A 6,257-nucleotide genomic window follows, 5' to 3' on the forward strand; every position below is an offset into this window, starting at 1 on the left:
AGATACAAATGAGATAAAAATGAGAGCCAATTAATAATACATTCCAATTTATACCAAACATTAGATGATAAAGTTCATTATAAAATAAGATTAAACAACTTAAATTAAGTGGAGTCTCCTTATAAATACATGATATCAAACTATCAACATGCATGAGGTATAAACTTTTTGAATGATAAAGAAACATCTTTGGGATATAATAATAATGGCTTATGTTAAAACATTTTTTTAGCATGATACTATTGCATGTTACGCAAAAGATTCATGACAATTGTTATTGCTTAAAACGTTTTCAACCTAACATTGCATATTCACAAGAAAATGCATACTTGGCGAAAATTACAAAGTTTTTATACAAATCATTCGGATTAGTGAGTTCCAAAACTCACAATTCATAGAGATTATTATATTGTCAAATCACATACAAACTCAAAGTATCCTAATAACAACCCCATAATAATAATAATAATAATAATAAAAAAAAACCAAAAATCTCTCCTATAAAAACTTCAAAGACCCACAAACATTCCTACAAAATCTTAGCTCCATAATCAAATTGTCATCAAAACAACTCAAAAACCTGCAACAACAAACAAGATCTAAACTTTTTGCTCTTTCCAGGACTATTCTTTCTACAATGACAATGATAAGGGCATTTTCGTCTTTTTGGGTAAGAAAAGAGAGCAAATAGCCAATTGAATTGGATAAAAATGAAAGGAAGTAAACCGAACCTTGAATCAATGTATCAAAGGAGCATGAAACTGCTTCAAAGCGTCACAATTTGGTGTTCCCTGTTTATTCCCCCAATGAATCCGTCGTTTTTCAATCTGACAATTATGAGAAAGAACTGAAATATACTCGTCCTCGATTCTTTCTTCAATTTCAATTCTTTCTGGAGTTTTCATCGGATAATCCCTTTCAAAACTGTTCGATTTCACAAAAAAATTAACACCTTTTTGCGTAGTCAAACGATAATCATAGCCATATTGCCTGGCAAGACTATAAACCGGCTCATTAGATGGCAAAAAGTTCAACAAAAGAAGCAAAACCACCGGCAACAACTGAATCAAAGTCCGAATCCCTCCTGAACCGTTTCCCGCCGGCATCCCTGCACCTACGCCGGGACCGAAAGTAAATCCGGTGAACTGGGTGGTGGCGCCGTGGTTCATACCTCCAAAAAAGTTCCTAAAGATCTCGTCGGCGTCCACCTCGCCGTCGTAATAGAATCCGTTGGTGAACCCATGGCGGTGACCACCGGCGGTTGGGGTGCGCCTCTCGTAAATGGTCTCATCTGACCCGAGAATATCGTACTGTTTTCGATTCTCGTCGACGCTTAAACACTGGAAAGCTTTCGATACTTTTTTGAATGCTTCTTCGGATCCCGGGGCTTTGTTCTTGTCAGGGTGGACCTTCAAAGATAATTTTCTGTACGCTTTTCGGATATCGTCAACGCTACACGATTTTTCCAATCCTAATATCTCGTAATAGTCCTTTTTCGTTTTGATTTCGCTCACGATCGTGATTTGTTCGTCTGTGTATGATCCCGGTGATGAAGATCCGGTCGCCGGAGCCCTACGCCGTACACCAGGACTGTCACCCGTGCTATTCTCTGACGGTTTCGACGGAGGTGAACCGGAAGGCGATTCATCGGCCGGGTTGTCGGGTTCTAGATTCGATAATAGATCGTCGACGGGAAGCGAAGGATCTAATCTTCGAGCTTTTGAGATGAATTTTAGGGCACGAGCTCGATCACCCAACCCTAACGCATCTTTTCCGATTTTTAAACATCTCAAAGCATCGTCTTTATTTCCATCCATCTCAAGGGGTTCAAAACTTTATTATGAGCCCTAGAAACAGAGTATATAACCGAATTGAACAATAAATATGTGGTTATCGGAATTTTACCAGGAATCGATAAGGAAACCCCAAATTTTAATAAATAACAGTAATCGGGAACCCTGTGAGATGAGATTATGCTTGATGTATGACAAATTGAATGGGGTTTTTAGCAATTAACTGATCGTGTAGAAGATTTGTGAGAGAAAGGAGAAGAGCTATACAAAGATGGAACAGAAATGGAGAGAAATTTTCATCATCCAGGGAACCCCTGTAGGAGAAAGGGGAGGTGAATATGGCCGATTCGTTGAATATAAGCATGAGGCTATGCAAATTGCAAAATCTATTTACCAGGGAGATATTGTGGTAGTTATGAAATATAGAATCCTGATTTTATTTTAGGCAAATTCTACAAAAGTAATTAGAGTTTTTTATTTTTAATCGTTTTGACATTGGTTATTTTTTCCTTTTTAATTTGAACACTATATTTGATATTTTGATTCAATTTGGACCGTTTAATCAAGGAGCCGGTTAACTACAAGTATCGCCTATTTCACCAAATGGTTTCTAATTCAACGGTATCCAGAGTTGTCATCCTCTTTGAGGTTGATGGTCAGTGACGCAGCCACATATATTCCTTAATATTTTATAGAAATTATATAAAAACTTATACTAAGAGTTATCTACTACTATTGAAAAATATAAATGATTTATCTAATTCTGAATAAGGATCCACCAACTTTTTGTTCTAGATTCACCATTGAATGATGGTTCATGTCTTTTCGTGGACATAGGTGAATTTAATGAGTGTAGTTTAGGATTATGTTATATTTGTTGTTTAAAAAGAAACATCTTCATTTAACATATTGTCATGTCACGTCCTGGTTTAACCTTTTTTTTTTTTTTTTTTTCTAATTTAACCAAACATGTACCAATCAAATCTTTTTATTTATCTCTCAACTAAATAGGATTTTTTTACAACTTTATAAAATCTACCTAGTTTCTAAAGGCAAACACAACAAGAATCTTGAAATCGTTGTATGGAATAACCAACATCATCTAATGATATACACATGAAACAAAGGTACTCGTTTCAAGAGTTTGGTTTTTTTTTTGGTAAAGGGAACTTCCCTAACGAGGATTTATGGGCTAGCTTTCGCGCATCGACTAATTCCCCGCTGCAAACATGAAGTTTTGCCTCATTCCCTGAAGTCACTGCATGTAAACCTCCATGGCTACATGGGTTGAGTGGTGTTAGGATTTAAACATGGGTTAATAGGTTATCCACCGTAACTTCCGCATGTCTTACCAAGTCACCACAACCCAAGTGGTTAAGAGTTTGGTTTTTACAATGTCTTTATTATTGAAATAAAAATCTTTTTTCCTTAATTTCGTTTTTTTTTTAATTCATTACAATGACATGGGTAAGTATTATGATTCACATTATGTAGAGGGTGAATGGGAGTTTGGAACATCGAGTGACTCAAAAAGGCATTTGTTCATGATGAATTAGATGACTGTGATATTGATAAACAAACAAGTTATAAGCATTTAAAGATTCCTTTTGATGCATTCCTCTGATTTTCGTCATGTCCCTATTTACAAGGAATGACAAAATGTTAATGAGGAATCCATCGGAGAAGAAAGCTTGTCTAATAATGAAGGGGAAATGGAGTATGATGTTGATGAACCTATTACCCCATATGGCATTCATAACTCATTTGTTCGTTGTAAGACAATGAAACCATATCTTGGGAAAATATTTGCTAATCTGGAGGAATTAAGGTTTTGCCTCTCGAACTATGCTATTGGAAATAAATATCCAATTAAGGTGACCAAATCCTTTAGTGAAAGGATTCAAGCTAAATGTGGTTTTGCCAAAAAAGGGTAAAAATGTACCTTTAAGTTAAAGGCTTCATGAATGAACAATGAACACTCATTCCAGGCAAAGGGCTTGACTAAAACTCATACTTGCATTAAGGATTACATACATGTTACACTGATTAATCCAAATTGGATTGTTATAAAATATCGGAAACAATTGTATGCTAGAGCAAAACATTAAAACAATAGAGATGAAATAACATGTGAAGAATAAGTTTCTATGTGTAGTTTCTTAAGGACAATGTTATGGGCTAATAAGAAAGCACTTGAAATGTTAAATGACAAACTGCTTGAGCATTATGTTCATTGTATGGGATTATACATAAGAGATCGTTATATTAAACCATGGTAGTGTTGGAAATGGTGTCAAAGGTCATTAACTGTTTTGGTAATATTTGATATAATAACAGGGTCCTTTTGGGTTGGTCTCATGACCCAAATGGAATAAGGACATGGATATTAATAATGTGTTAATTTATTAAGGAATTAGTAAATTAATTAGAAATGGGTAAATTCATTAACAAGATTTAATTAATTAAAGTGGTTAAATATTAATTAATCATAAGGATTAATTGGAATATTACAGAACCTCCTTGAGAGAAGGTAGGGATGATTTCTAGATCCCTTAAACAAGGATATGGTAGGTTTATTTCAAATAAGGATAAAACATAGAGTTTGCATTCTTCTGGAATACTCATTGCTCAACTATAAACAGACTGTTAGGGTAAACACTATAACTATTTATTCCTATTGTCGAAATCGTCGAACCTCTATCTCTCTTTATAACTATTTATTCCTATTGTCAAAATCGTCGAACCTCTGTCTCTTTTACTATCCAAATCTAGAAATCACAACCATTCTCCTAGGGTTGGTGATTTTCAAACAAACCCTAAGTTGTCGGTTCTTCCTTTTGCTATTTGGTGTGTGGGTTGGATTCTACTATAGGGGTTCTCTTTTGGATCCTTCATCTTGCAACTAAGTAATGGGTTTTCTAGGTTACAAAACAATTAATTTGCATCGTGGAAGCATCATAAAATCTAATTATGGGCAAATGTAACCTAGAGATCTATATATTTTCTCATAATAGTAACATTCTTTTGAGACAATCATAGAAACTTGGTATAATCGAAATCAATGGATTAGAATGCATACATTTGTGTTATAATCATATATATAACACTCTTGAATCCTCATATATGCTTTAAAAATCTAGCACCAAAAGTATGGTTGCTTTAATGGCTCACGTCTAAAACCCTAGAACCATAGAAATCAAGATGAGATGAGAGGGGAGAAGAGAAATTCAAATTTCTCCTTGTTGGAATGTTTAACCACAATATTGGAGCTAAGATGCTTTATTTATAGCTAGAGTTATCCAAGATAAACCTTGATCTGAATAATAAAATCTTTCAGATTTTATTTATTCAAAACAATTATCCTTATTAGCTATAAGAGGCTTCTAGAAACCATAGAATCCTCACTAAAACCATCCATACCATGAATGGTTCTAGAATTGCATTTCCTTGATCAATTATGAACAGTTACATTTCATCTTACGAATCTTTAATTAATTCCAATTAATCTTAAATTAATTCCAAGTTAATTCTGATTAATAATTACTTTATTAACCATATAATATATTGACAAATCATTTTATCCTTATCCAAAAGTCATTTCTAGTTATTGGGGGCAGCCCAAAAAGGAGTTTGCTTTTATTCATAAGATTATACCAATTTAAATAAGACCTTAGACACCTTAATCCAACACTAAGTTGGCACGTACGAGATATCAAGGAAGTCAACCAGAGGTTAGTAATTTCTTTCTATATTGTTTTTCAAATTAGGATGTCATAATAGTAAAACATAGATATTAGGTTGCATGTACACTTAGGTATATCAAGTTTTGATTTTTTTTCCATTACCTATGTGTTATGTACTTGATGCTAATAATCCCCAATATGTAGTACAACCAAATTAGGGGTTAATGTTAATCTAGATGGTTGTATTTTTGTTCATAGGTTTTATGCGTGTTTCAAAGCAATCAAGGATTGGTGGAGTATGGTATGCAAAAGAGTAACTCACCTAGATGGTTGTTTTCTGAAAGGCTAATATAAAGGTGAGTTACTTACTACAATACGAAGGGATGAGAACAACCAAGTCTACCCAATTCCATGGATTGTGGTTGGTTGAAAATATATCAAATTAGCAATGGGTTATAGAGTTGCTTGTGTATAGCCTTGATTTACAAGTTGACTGTGGAGTGACCATAGTATATATGTAACAACCGGTTTTGAAAGTTTTTTGCTGCTTGGGGTTACGGCCCAATTACCATTTTCATAGGGTTTAGGGCCTTGGGAAAGGAAGGATTTGGCCCAGTTCGTAGGTGGAAGTCATAGCATGAGTGACCCAAGTATTCGTTTGTGTCTTCGGAAGCCAATAATATGATTGTAAGTGAATATATTTGTCTTTTGTAGATTTAGGGTTTAATACAAGAAGGTTTTAAGGATTGGGGGAGCTATTAGGAGCGTAAGGCTTCTCGTC

General features: G+C 34.5%; 1 pseudogene across 1 annotated transcript; it reads right to left on the reverse strand.

The window, feature by feature from the left end:
• Nucleotides 1–329: 329 nt before the first annotated feature.
• LOC144998365 (chaperone protein dnaJ 49 pseudogene) lies at nucleotides 330–2,196 on the reverse strand (annotated as a pseudogene). The gene is made up of 2 exons (XR_013660273.1): nucleotides 732–2,196; nucleotides 330–580 (listed from the first exon to the last, which is right to left on the reverse strand). The product of XR_013660273.1 is annotated as a chaperone protein dnaJ 49 pseudogene (transcript).
• Nucleotides 2,197–6,257: the final 4,061 nt, after the last annotated feature.

This window comes from Lactuca saligna, chromosome 5, assembly GCF_052625555.1.
Source record: "Lactuca saligna cultivar CGN05327 chromosome 5, ASM5262555v1, whole genome shotgun sequence".
NCBI classification, from domain to species: Eukaryota; Viridiplantae; Streptophyta; class Magnoliopsida; order Asterales; family Asteraceae; genus Lactuca; species Lactuca saligna.